The sequence below is a fragment of the Mirounga leonina genome, unplaced genomic scaffold (assembly GCF_011800145.1).
Source record: "Mirounga leonina isolate KUSES-001 unplaced genomic scaffold, KU_Mleo_1.0 Mir_153, whole genome shotgun sequence".
Lineage (NCBI taxonomy): Eukaryota > Metazoa > Chordata > Mammalia > Carnivora > Phocidae > Mirounga > Mirounga leonina.
In genome coordinates, this window is record NW_023270387.1 from 33,194,742 (window position 1) to 33,209,838 (window position 15,097).

Sequence of the window (15,097 nt, forward strand, 5' to 3'; positions counted from 1 at the left end):
TAGTTATATGTTAAAAAATTCCATATCACATTATTCTAGCAAAGGAGACAATCATTTACCAAATAATGACAATGCAATTTAAGTACTGGAGGTAAAATTTGAAAATAAATATAGAACTTTGAGCAGATAGATGCATATTTAGCCACGAAGTTTGATGAAAGACTCACAGAGGAGATAATTTTAAACTTAGTCTTATATAAAAAAAAGATATAATCCAGGGTGGAAAAAAGAAAAAAATATTTTAGGCATATAGAGTAGCTGATAGAAGGTGAGAAGAAATCTGAAATAAAGTGTTGTGTATAAGAAAGTAACAAGCTTGGGGTGCCTGAGTGCCTCAGTTGGTTAAGAGTCTGTCTTTGGCTCAGGCCTTGAGCCCAAGGTCCTGGGATTGAGTCTGGGTCCCTGCTCAGAGGGGAGTCTGCTTCTTCCTCTCCCACTGCCCCTCCCCACGTGTGCACTCTCTCTCAAATAAATAAATCAAATCTTAAAAAAAAAAAGAAAGAAAATAACAAGCTTGCCCATGTACTACAGGATTGTATCAACTCAAAAGAAACTGCTTCTTTGTATCATCTCTAAAGAAAACATTGCAGAGTATTTTGGAGCATTACTAAAAACAAAATAGTATCTATATCTCATACAAAGTCTAGCACAGTGTAGAGTACAAAGAAGATATTCCTTAAATGTATACGGGCAAATGTACTATGTTTCACCAGGGATCAGACTAAGATTGTGAGATACAGACATCATATAATACAGGAAATTATTAAGGAAATTGAGATTGTTTCATTTGAATTATATTGGATCAGGTAGGCCATTGTGAAACAGCTAATTTCAAAACAAATGAATAAGACAGTGATTCAAGAGAATGGGTTATTGATGAAATATAGTGCTTTTTGAATTGCATCTAGTTTGTTTACTTTACACTGTAATTATCTCAAGCCAATTCTTCCTGAAAATTATCTTAAAAATCTGTAGGGATGTATTAGAATGAACAGATTGTGTTAATTTATTCTAAATGTTCTCAGTAAAAGTCAAAGCCAAAAGGCAAATATGAGTTATTCTATACAATTTCTACTCTATTTTGTACCATCCTAGATCTTCTCTAGGAAAAGCAATAGCTACTCCTGACAGGGGCCCCAAATACTCAAATGCTCTAGAGACCATTGACCATTTAATAAGTCTATATCTGCTTGGGACCACCTCTTCATATTTCTGTATCTGCTTGAAAATTCTGTCTTTGGAATACTATAATTATCTATGTACAGAACTTATATCAACGTCAAATAGCTGAGAAGACACCAAAGTAACCCTCAGAAAGTGCGAAGTTACTACATAATTTTAAAAGCATCAACACCTTAAATCAGATAATCCTATACAAAACCTTTAGATAAACTGATAGAGGGAGAGCTTAATCTGAAGTATTTTACATTACTTAACTCTGCTGATTCACCATTCAGGTTAACAGGTCTTGGCATTAGCCTAAAGATTTGCAGTGATTGCTGATTTAAGTTATAAAATGAGATGATGTTCTAGTGTCAGGACAAATTAAAATCATAAAAAGACAGGGTCAAGGGATTAAGAAAAAAACACTTCATGTATTTAAGGAGGCATGTAGATTCATAAAATTTCAGGGCTGGAAAGGAACTTAAAAGATCATTATAAATAAAGATACCACATTTATGTATCTGCTTTAAATGGCTGGTTTTGCTCTTATGCATTATATGAGGCTACATAAGTTATTAAATTACAAGGCTATCCTTTCTAGTTAGAAAAAGGTGGATATAAAATAATCACCTCCATAACTTAAATGCCTTAAGAAAAGGTATATATTCAGGCAAATTTTAATGCTTAAGGATAGTATTTGCTTGCTAAATCAGTGAACCATAGTGCTTGGTCAATTAATCTGTCATCATACAGATACTGAAAGCCTTAGTCACACAAAAAATATGAAATAATAAATTCTGGAGAATACAGGAATCAAGTTATATGACAGCTAATCCTTTACTGAATACGTGTTTTCTGGGCACCTATTTTGTGTCTGGTAACATTCTAGACCTCTGGGGATTTCATGGTGAGCAAAAACACATGAGCTCTTTCCTCTCATTGAGCTCATTGCATGATGTCTTACAGAAATAGATAAATTATAAATACATGATAGATAGATTGATAGATAATGTAAATGGTCACACAAGTAAATGTACAATTTAAAATTGAGAGAAGAGCTGAGGAGGAATAAAAATAAATAAATAAAATAATCTGGCAGGACTTGGGCTAGAGAGGGACATGGCTGAGGAAGCAATACTTCAATCAAGTTTGAATCATAAGCATAAGCACAATGATGAGGGTATATAGAAGTTAAGTAGGCCAGGAGGAATGATCTCACATAGTGACCTAACTCCTTCCTACGCCTCAAATTCATTTCTTACCACGTTCACTTGCCCTTTGAGGAAGAGCACTTGACCTACAGACTCTTACAAAGGACAAGGGAGACAATGGTGTGAAAATAGTAATAACATAAGCAAGGATCATAAAGAACCTTGTAGAACAGTATAAGTATTTTAGAAGCCATTGAATAATTTATGATATATGAGGTAATGAGATTTTTTTGAGAAGATCACACTGTCTGCAAACCAGAGAAGATGAATCATGATACTCAATATAGTTGGAGGTTCTCAAAATATACATGCATGACAAAACATATGTCTCTTGAATTAAGAAGACACACAAACATATGCACATATACACATAAACACACACACAGCCAATATATACATATAGTTATTCACATAAAGCACAGAATACAAACAACATAGCTACATGCACAGATAAATTTTTTTTCTAGGTAAGAAGAATCAAATTTAAAAATGTCAAAGTAGTTCAGTTTTCCCAACACCATTTGTTGAAGAGACTTTTTTTTTCCATTGTCTATTCTTTCCTGCTTTGTTGAAAATTAGTGGGCCATATAGTTGTGGGTCCAGCTCTGGTTTTTCTGTTCTGTTCTATTGATCTATATGTCTGTTTTTGTGCCAGTACCATGCTGACTTGATCACTACAGCTTTGTAATATAACCTGAGGGTCTGGAATTGTGATGCCTCCAGCTTTACTTTTTTTTTTTTTTTTTAATTCCAAGATTGCTTTGGCTATTCCAGGTCTTTTGTGGTCCCATACAAATTTTAGGATTTTTTGTCTCTAGCTCTGTAAAATGCTGGTGATATTTTGGTAGGGATTGCATTAAATGTGTAGATTGCTTTAGGTAGTATAGACATTTTAACAATATTTGTTCTTCTAATTCATAAGCATGGAATGTTTTCCCATTTCCTTGTACATCTTCAGTTTCTTTCATCAGTGTTTTAAAGTTTTCAGAGTACAGGTCTTTTACTTCTTTGGTTAGGATTATTACTAGGTATCCTATTATTTTTGGTGCAATTGTAAATGGGATTGTTTTCTTAACTTTTCTTTCTGTTGCTTAATTATCAATGTATAGAAATACAAGATTTCTGTACATTGATTTTGTAGTCTACAACTTTACTGAATTGATCAGTTCTAGCAGTTTTTTTGGTGGAATCTTTCAGGTTTTCTCTATAGAGTATCATGTCATGTGCAAATAGTGGAAGTTTGACTTCTTTGATGATTTGGATGCTTTCTAATTCTTTTTGTTGTCTGATTGCTTAGGCTAGGACTTCCAGTACTATGTTAAATAACAGTGGTGAGAGTGGACATCCCTGCTGTGTTCCTGACCATAGAGGAAAAGCTGTCAGTTTTTCATATATGGCCTTTATTATGTTGAGTTTTGTTCCCTCCATCCCTGCTTTTTTGAGTTTTTTTATCAAGAATGGATGCTGCACTTTGTCAAATGCTTTTTCTTCATCTATTGAGAGGATCACATGGTTCTTATCCTTTCTTTAATTAATGTGGTGTATCACATTGATTGATTTGCAAATATTGAACCCCTTACAACCCAGGAATAAATACCACTTGATCATGGTGAATAATTCTTTTGACGTACTGTTGGGTTTCATATGCTAATATTTTGTTGAGCATTTTTACATCCATGTTAATCAGGGATATTGGTCTGTAGTTCTCTTTTTTGTTTTATTCTTATGTTAATCCCCATACATTACATCATTAGTTTTAGATGAAGTGTTCCATGATTCATTGTTTGTGCACAACACCCAGTGCTCCATGCAGAATGTGCCCTCCTCAATACCCACCACCAGGCTAACCCATCCTCCCACCCCCCTCCCCTCTAGAACCCTGTTTGTGTTTCAGAGTCCATCGTCTCTCATGGTTCGTCTACCCCTCCGATTTCCCCCACTTCATTCTTCCCCTCCCGCTACCTTCTTCTTCTTCTTCTTTTTTTTTTTTTCTTAACATATATTGCATTATTTGTTTCAGAGGTACAGATCTGAGATTCAACAGTCTTGCACAATTCACAGCACTTACCAGAGCACATACCCTCCCCAGTGTCTATCACCCAGTCACCCCATCCCTCCCACCCCACCCCCCACTCCAACAACCCTCAGTTTGATTCCTGCGATTAAGAATTCCTCATATCAGTGAGATCATATGATACATGTCTTTCTCTTTTTGACTTATTTCACTCAACATAATACCCTCCAGTTCCATCCACGTCATTGCAAATGGCAAGATCTCATTCCTTTTGATGGCTGCATAATATTCCATTGTATATATATACCACCTCTTCTTTATCCATTCATCTGTCGATGGACATCTTGGCTCTTTCCACAGTTTGGCTATTGTGGACATTGCTGCTATAAACATCGGGGTGCACGTACCCCTTCGGGTCCCTACTTTTGTATCTTTGGGGTAAATACCCAGTAGTGCAATTGCTGGATCATATGGTAGCTCTATTTTCAACTTTTTGAGGAACCTCCATACAGTTTTCCAGAGTGGCTGCACCAGCTTGCATTCCCACCAACAGTGTAGGAGGGTTCCTCTTTCTCCGCATCCCCGCCAACATCTGTCATTTCCTGACTTGTTAATTTTAGCCATTCTGACTGGTGTGAGGTGGTATCTCATTGAGGTTTTGATTTGGATTTCCCTGATGCTGAGCGATATTGAGCACTTTTTCATGTGTCTGTTGGCCATTTGGATGTCTTCTTTGGAAAAATGTCTGTTCATGTCTTCTGCCCATTTCTTGATTGGATTCTTTGTTCTTTGGCTGTTGAGTTTGATGAGTTCTTTATAGATTTTGGATACTAGCCTTTTATCTGATATGTCATTTGCAAATATCTTCTCCCATTCTGTCAGTTGTCTTTTGGTTTTGTTGACTGTTTCCTTTGCTTTGCAAAAGCTTTTTATCTTGATGAAGTCCCAATAGTTCATTTTTGCCCTTGCTTCCCTTGCCTCTGGCAATGTTTCTAGGAAGAAGTTGCTTCGGCTGAGGTCAAAGAGGTTGCTGCCTGTGTTCTCCTTTAGGATTTGGATGGACTCCTGTCTCACATTGAGGTCTTTCAACCATTTGGAGTCTATTTTTGTGTGTGGTGTAAGGAAATGGTCCAGTTTCATTCTTCTGCATGTGGCTGTCCAATTTTCCCAACACCATTTGTTGAAGAGACTGTTTTTGTTCCATTGGACATTCTTTCCTGCTTTGTCGAAGATTACTTGACCATAGAGTTGAAGGTCCATTTCTGGGCTCTCTATTCTGTTCCATTGATCTATGTGTCTGTTTTTATGCCAGTACCATGCTGTCTTGATGATGACAGCTTTGTAATAGAGCTGGAAGTCCGGAATTGTGATGCCGCCGGCTTTGCTTTTCTTTTTCAACATTCCTCTGGCTATGCGGGGTCTTTTCTGGTTCCATACAAATTTTAGGATTATTTGTTCCATTTCTTTGAAAAAAGTGGATGGTATTTTGATGGGGATTCCATTGAATGTGTAGATTGCTCTAGGTAGCATTGACATCTTCACAATATTTGTTCTTCCAATCCATGAGCATGGAACGTTTTTCCATTTCTTTGTGTCTTCCTCAATTTCTTTCATGAGTATTTTATAGTTTTCTGAGTACAGATCCTTTGCCTCTTTGGTTAGATTTATTCCTAGGTATCTTATGGTTTTGGGTGCAATTGTAAATGGGATCAACTCCTTAATTTCTCTTTCTTCTGTCTTGTTGTTGGTGTATAGGAATGCCACTGACTTCTGTGCATTGATTTTATATCCTGCCACTTTACTGAATTCCTGTATGAGTTCTAGCAGTTTTGGGGTGGAGTCTTTGGGGTTTTCCACATAAAGTATCATATCATCTGCAAAGAGTGAGAGTCTGACTTCTTCTTTGCCAATTTGGATGCCTTTGATTTCTTTTTGTTGTCTGATTGCTATGGCTAGGACTTCCAATACTATGTTGAATAGCAGTGGTGATAGTGGACATCCCTGCCGCGTTCCTGACCTTAGGGGGAAAGCTCTCAGTTTTTCCCCATTGAGAATAATATTTGCTGTAGGTTTTTCATAGATGGCTTTTATGATATTGAGGTATGTACCCTCTATCCCTATACTCTGAAGAGTTTTGATCAAGAAAGGATGCTGTACTTTGTCAAAAGCTTTTTCTGCATCTATTGAGAGGATCATATGATTCTTGTTCTTTCTTTTGTTAATGTATTGTATCACATTGATTGATTTGCGGATGTTGAACCAACCTTGCATCCCAGGGATAAATCCCACTTGGTCATGGTGAATAATCCTTTTAATATACTGTTGGATCCTATTGGCTAGTATTTTGGTGAGATTTTTTGCATCCATGTTCATCAGGGATATTGGTCTGTAATTCTCCTTTTTGATGGGGTCTTTGTCTGGTTTTGGGATCAAGGTAATGCTGGCCTCATAAAATGAGTTTGGAAGTTTTCCTTCCGTTTATATTTTTTGGAACAGTTTCAGAAGAATAGGTATTAATTCTTATTGAAATTTTTGGTAGAATTCCCCTGGGCAGCCATCTGGCCCTGGGCTCTTGTTTTTTGGGAGATTTTTGATGACTGCTTCCATTTCCTTAGTGGTTATAGGTCTGTTCAGGTTTTCTATTTCATCCTGGTTCAGTTTTGGTAGCTGATACATCTCTAGGAATGCATCCATCTCTTCCAGGTTATCTAATTTGCTGGCATAGAGTTGCTCATAATATGTTCTTATAATTGTTTGTATTTCTTTGGTGTTGGTTGTGATCTCTCCTCTTTCATTCATGATTTTGTTGATTTGGGTCATTTCTCTTCTCTTTTTGGTAAGTCTGGCCAGGGGTTTATCAATCTTGTTAATTCTTTCAAAGAACCAGCTCCTAGTTTCGTTGATCTGTTCTACTGTTCTTTTAGTTTCTATTTCATTGATTTCTGCTCTGATCTTTATGATTTCTCTTCTCCTGCTGGGTTTAGGCTTTATTTGCTGTTCTTTCTCCAGCTCCTTTAGGTGTAGGGTTAAGTTGTGTACTTGAGACCTTTCTTGTTTCTTGAGAAAGGCTTGTATTGCTATATACTTTCCTCTTAGGACTGCCTTTGCTGCATCCCAGAGATTTTGAACAGTTGTGTTTTCATTTTCATTGGTTTCCATGTATTTTTTTAATTCTTCTTTAATTTCCTGGTTGACCCATTCATTCTTCAGTAGGATGCTCCTTAGCCTCCCTATATTTGAGTTCTTTCCGACTTTCCTCTTGTGATTGAGTTCTAGTTTCAAAGCATTGTGGTCTGAAAATAGGCAGGGAATGATCCCAATCTTTTGGTACTGGTTGAGACCTGATTTATGACCTAGGATGTGATCTATTCTGGAGAATGTTCCATGGGCGCTAGAGAAGAATGTGTATTCCGTTGCTTTGGGGTGGAATGTTCTGAATATGTCTGTGAAGTCCATTTGGTCCAATGTGTCATTTAAAGTCTTTATTTCCTTGTTGATCTTTTGCTTAGATGATCTGTCCATTTCAGTGAGGGGGATGTTAAAGTCCCCCACTATTATTGTATTGTTGTCAATGTGTTTCTTTGCTTTTGTTATTAATTGCCTTATATAATTGGCTGCTCCCATGTTGGGGGCATAGAGATTTACAATTGTTAGATCTTCTTGTTGGATAGATCCTTTCAGTAGGATATAGTGTCCTTCCTCATCTCTTATTACAGTCTTTGGTTTAAAATCTAATTTGTCTGATATAAGGATTGCCACCCCAGCTTTCTTTTGGTGTCCATTAGCATGGTAAATGGTTTTCCACCCCCTCACTTTCAATCTTGGGGTGTCTTTGGTTCTAAAATGAGTCTCTTGCAGACAGCATATCGATGGATCTTGTTTTTTAATCCAGTCTGTTAGCCTGTGTCTTTTGATTGGGGCGTTTAGCCCATTTTGTAGTTCTCTTTTTGAGTGGAATCTTTTTCTGGTTTCAGAATTAGGGTAATGCTGACCTCATAGATTGAGTCTGGAAGTTTTCCTTCCATTTCTCTTTTATGGAATAGTTTAAGGAGAATAGGTATTAACTTTTCTTTAAATGTTTGGTAGAGTTCAGCTGTGAGGCCATCTGGCCCTGGATTTCTGTTTGTTGGGAGATTTTTGATTACTGGTTCAATTTCTCTGCTGGTTATCAATCTGTTCAAGTTTTCTATTTCTTCCTGTTTCAGTTTTGGTAGTTTATATGTTTCCAGGAATTTATCCATTTCTTCCATGGAAAAGAATGGAAGTGCACCACTTTCTTACACATACACAAAAATAAATTCAAAATGGATGAAAGACCTAAATGTAAGACAAGAAACCATGAAAATCCTAGAGGAGAACATAAACAGTAACCTCTCCGACATTGGCCATGACTACTTTTTACTAAATATGTCTCCCGGTATCAAGGGAAACAAAAGCAAAAGTGAACTATTGGGACTTATATCAAAATAAAAAGTTTTCTACTGAGTGAAGGAAACCATCAACAAAACTAAAAGTCAACCTATGGAATGGGAGAAGTTATTAATAAATGACATATCAGATAAAGGGCTAGTATCCAAGATCTATAAATAACTTATACAACTCAACACCCAAAAAACAAATAATCCAGTTAAAAAATGGTCAGAAGACATGAATAGACATCCAGATGGCCAAGATACACATGAAAAGATGTTCAACATCACTCATCATCAGGGAAATACAAATCAAAACTACAGTGGGATACCACCTCACACCTGTCAGAATGGTTAAAATTAACAACTCAGGAAACAACAGATATTGGTGAGGATGCAGAGAAAGGAGAGCCCTCTTACACTGTTGGTAGGAATGCAAATAGTGCACTCTGGAAAAGTTCCTTGGAGGTTCTGGAGGTTCCTCAAAAAGTTAAAATAGAACTACCCTATGACCCAGCAATTGCACTACTAGGTATTTATGCAAAGGATACAAAAATAATGATTCATAGGGATACATGCACCCCAATATTTATGCACCATTATCAACAATAGCCAAATTATAGAAAGTGCCCAAATGTCTATCGACTAATGAATGGATAAAGAAGATGTAGTATACACACACACACTCACACACACAATGGGCTATTACTCAGCCATAAAATAGAGTGAAATCTTGCAACAAGCAACAATGTGGATGGAGCTAGAGAGTATTATTCTAAGTGACATTTGTCTGTCATAATAAGACAAATACCATATGATTTCACTCATATATGGAATTCAAGAAATGAAACAAATGAACACAAGGGGGGGAAAAAGAGAAAGGCAAACCATAAAACAGACTCTTTTTTTTTTTTTTTTATAAAGACTATTTAAGAGAGAGAAAGGGAGAGAGTGCAAGCAAGGGGAGCAGAGGCAGAGGGACAAGTGGACTCTGCACTGAGCAAGGAGCGCCATGCGGGGCTCCATATCAAGACCTGATCTCATAACTTGAGCCGAAATCTAGAGTTAGATGCTCAACTGACTGAGCCACCCAGGTGCCCCAATACAGACTCTTAAATATAGAGAACAAACTGAGGGTTGCTGGAGGGGAGGTTGGCAGGGGGATGGGTTCAGTGGGCGATGGCTATTAAGGAAGGCACTTGTGATGAGCATTGGGTGTTGTGTGTAGGTGCTGAATCACTAAATTCTACACCTGAAACTAATATTACACTGTATGGTAACTAGCTGGAATTTAAATAAAAAATTGAAACTACCATAAAAAATAGTAAAAGTAAAATGACTTAATACAGAAGACTCTGCAAGTACTTGAATGAGGTAGACCTATATACACCTACACAGAAAAATACTTTTGATATATTGCTAAATGTAAAAATAAAAGCAAGTGCAAAACAAGATGTATTGAAAATAACTAGATGTATATATAAAAAGTGCATATGTAAATTCACATTAACATTTCTAGAAGGATACATTGATTACCTGAGGGAGAGTGAGCAGGATGCTGAGATTGGGTGGGAGGGGACAGGAGAAAACAGAGAAATGGAAACAGATATTTTTATATACTTTTGTTGTCTTATAAAAAAAACATAGTTTTCCTATTTAATTTTGTAATAAAAGCATAAGAAAGGAAAAAATGAGAAAGTCAAATAAGTTCAATTATCAAAAGCTTTCTGGAGTTGGTGTTAAGTGCCAAAGAAGAGATGATAAAAACCAAGAAAGGATCCTCATAGATACAAGTAAGTTCCCTATCCCTCTCAGGTTGACAAACTTAAGGCTCCAAATTTACAATCTAACAAGTGAGCATATGTGACTTGATATTCTACACTCTATTTCCCCTTTTTCTACACTCTTTCTCTATGACCCACTTGCTAATTGCCTCTTCTGTGGTGACAGGTCAAATGTTGAACTCATTTCCTTTTAAACATTGGGTTAGTTGTTGCACACAATAGTAAATCTACTCAGCACTTATTATGTGTTACATACAAAACAATAATTTAATTCGGTATTTATAGCAACATATAAGAAAGATATTATTATATTCATTTGCAAGTAAGAAAAATCAAACTCAGGGAGTTTAAATTACCCACAGGCACAACACTACTAACTTGAAAGGTATTTCAAATCTATCATATTTATTCCAAAGCCCATAACTTTTCACCTATTTGAAGTTCATCAGAAACTTGAATTCAAACAAAATGGCCCTTATTCTCAGTAAAATTCTTGTCACTACATGTATTCATACACTGAAAATAACATTTTTCTTAGCATTGATGGAGACTTAGTATTGAACTCATCTGGTAGAATGAAAACAACAGTGACAAAAAACAACAACAATTAGGCATAATAATGAAATACTCGTGGACTTCAATGTCTTTCAATCTTGAGGTACCATTGAAATTGGCTATTACTGTGTTAATGCAGAGTCCATACATTTTCCTTTAAGTATAGTTAAATGCATTTTTTCCCACATTAGTTTCTTACTTGTGCTGGAACATACAATCCCATGAAATTTTGGGATCTTGAGTAAAGAACTGTTAGTAGTAATTAAGGAGAGCATACATAAGACACAGAATTTGTGAGCTATCATTTGCTTTTGAAAGGAAGAGAGGCTATAAGCCTCCTTTTGTCTCTTGATCTGCTGACCTGCTAATGAATCAGAACTCTTTCTTAAAATGTTCTTAGGATATTATAAAATGTATTAATATAATGACTTATTTTACACATTTGTTTTATTTCTTCCACTCAATGCATAAGCTTTTTGATTCATGAACTTTGAGTCTTTCTAATCTGTTTTCCAGTTAGTATTTATCTCAGTGTATCACAAGTGGTCAATATCTTTTGAAGTCAGTTAAACATATCATGAGAAATCACTGATAAACAAATAGTTTTAACTGCTTTAGAAATATGTTTTTCATTCTCCATTTATCACATATACACTTATACAGATAGATATATATAAATGTATCTCTTTTCATCAGATATTTCAGCATGAGGGGGAGCATTTGGATGACATGAAAAGTAGATGTTCCTTTTCTTTTACTCTTCTCCAGCTCAGGTACTTAGAAACCACAACTTTTGTTTGGTGTTTGCATAAGGATTTTCAGAATGTCAATGGTGATTCTTTGTTAGTAAATTGTGTTCTGCTACCTTAACATATCTCTAAACTTTATTTCTTAAATTGCAACATAGAAGTAACTAATTTTTCCTTCATTATTCCATGATTACAGGTAACCAGGTTCACCATGTATCATGTTTTCAGATATATCAAAAATGTATATGATACCACAACTTTGGGCCCAGTCATGCTCTTTCTCATGCATTGCCATTGCTATAGGATATGGCCAGTCTCATATTTCTCAGCTATTAGATGGTAATATCTTACCAAGACTACTGAACTATGTGAAATTTAAAACAGTGACCTAAAAGCCAAAATCTATTAGGACCTCCTTACCCTTTCTCTGGTCTCTAATGTCTAAGTACTTTAATCCTTAGCCATTAATCATTTAAGTCCACAATTTCATTTGCTTCATCGTTGCTGTCAGTGAAAGTATTTTCTTCAGAGACAACGCAAAATGACGCCAAAAACAAAGCTGATTCTCTCTAAGCATATTCAAGTTTCAACACTTTGATGATTATTCAATAAAACCTCATTTAAATAAATAAAATTTCAAGATGACAACAGAGGCAATACATATAATTAATAGTTCAGGTTACGCTGAATGTGTCACTTGAAAAAGAGAAAACTAATCAGTATGTGACTAGGTAACAAACTATGCCAAAAAGAAAATTGATTATCAAAGATTATGAAAATATAGTTTGCTCACTGGCATGATGCTTTCAGTTATATTCACCGGAGAGTCCATTATTCTATATTCTGAGACATAATTTTTCTTTGCAATTTTCATTAGACATTTTGCTCACCTATTTTGTTATATTTCAAAGTTTTGTTTTTGTTGACACTGTCACTAACAGCTTTGTAGAATGAAGCTTTATTACTTTGAAATACGAAATACAGGAAATAAAAGACTGTATCAGACACTTTATGATTATCTAATTATCTTATTAAAATATGGTAGGGGCGCCTGGGTGGCTCAGATGGTTAAGCATCTGCCTTCGGCTCAGGTCAGGATCCCAGCGTCCTGGGATCGAGTCCCGCATCGGGCTCCCTGCTTGGCAGGGAACCTGCTTCTCCCTCTCCCTCTACTGCTCCCCCTGCTTGTGCTCTCTCACTCTCTCTGTCAAATAAATAAATAAAATCTTAAAAATAAATAAATAAATATAATAAAATATGGTAGAATATTTAGTTAAATGAAGAAAAACAGGTCTTTCAAATTCTGTTTATACTGATAACTGTTTAATAAGACTACTGAAAAGTTTATTCTTCTGTTTATTCTAATGTCTTTATTTTTCAAAGATGTGTCTTTTTGTTTCTAGCCTTTATCTTCAAGTATTAATTAATAAACTTATTTTGCACTATAATTCATTAGAATATGTCTAGCTGTCATAATTTACTAATATCTTATTCATTGCATGCATATAATAATTGTTATAATATTGGAAAAGTGTTTTATTATTTCTTAGGTATTCAATTTCTGAAAATAGAGATAATTTTAAATAAATGTGATTATCAGTTGATACACATTGTGTTTCATGCAATCAAACCAATGCAGATAATACAAAAAACAAAGAAAAATCCCACAACTGCAAATAAGTTTGCTTTCTCTCCCTTCTTTCTTCCTTCCCTTCTCCTTCACCTCCTTAACTTTTTCTTTCTTTTCCTTTTTTTTCCTTTCTTTCCTTCTTCCTTTCATTCTTTCCTCCCTTTCTTCATGCCCTCTAGCAAAGCATTACTCTGAAGGGTAATACTTTTGTTGCCAAACTTACCTTAGTGATTTCCATTTTCTTATATCAGTTCTCTTAAAATCAATATAAGGAAAAAAAAAAAAAACTACAACTTGTGTGACTATGCAGAAGAACCAGAAATTTTCTTAAAAATACCATATATCATTGTTACAAAAGTTAGAATTTTTTCCCTAGTCTTGGCATGTCCAAAATATCTAGACAAAATAATTTGGAATCTGAATTCTCAGTGTTATTGAATACTCAATAATATTGACATATCAAAAAGTGTTAATGATCTGTAGGTCTTGGACACAGGTAAATAAAAAACCCAGTGGACCCAGGATTTATTTCAAATCTTGACTCTAACATTTTCTGGATATACTTACCCTTATGGAAATTCTTCAGCAAGTGTCATTAATTATAAATTGGGAATAATGTTAAGTTGTTAGGCTATTTGTGAAAGTGAGAATTCTTATTTTAAAATGCTTGGAAAATAACAAATATTCAATATTTTTTGTTCATATAAATAATGACTATTTCATGAAGTATATTAGTCTGTTTTGATCCCTTTCTTATTTTCAGATCTGCTTTTACATTACTGTTTATAGGTGAATGGCACTAAGCAGTTATTCCCAATAGAATACATAGATGAGACTCAATATAGTAGTATTTTGTGTGTCAATATTACTTTAATCCTTTTTTATTATTTTCCTTAGGAAAACCTCACAATGTTATGACTTATTTTTCAGGGAATAAAGATTGTATTTATAAAGAGAATTCAAGGGAAATTCTAAAGGTAATTAATTCGTTATAATCATAATTTTTAATTTTAATTTGATTTAACCATACAAAGTACAAATATGTAACTTGTTATGACTTTTAAATAGCCCCCATAAATAAAGCTGTTTTATTTCCCAGATTTTATGTTATCATTGTTTGTTTCTCTCCTTGTTCTTCTATAAGATAGGACAAATGGATATATATATCCATTTTAAAAATCTTTTTTATCTGTCTTTTATTAGTTTATTTTTCTAACCAGTGCATGACAAATTTCAATTTTGAACTTATTCATCCAATATATTCTATATCTAGATTCATATTTTATAAAATGGGATAATAACGTCAATATTGTTTTACCTTGATTATTCACTTAAATATATGATAATCATATTACCATATTATAACATTTAATTTTGAGGAGCTTCATATTGTTATGTTTAGTGGATGACAGTAGTTTTCAAGAGGTAAAAAAAATAGAAAAATAAAAATATAATTATCCTGGGTGCCTGGGTGGCTCAGTTGGTTAAGCGACTGCCTTCGGCTCAGGTCATGATCCTGGAGTCCCGGGATCGAGTTCCGCATGGGGCTCCCTGCTCGGCGGGTAGTCTGCTTCTCCCTCT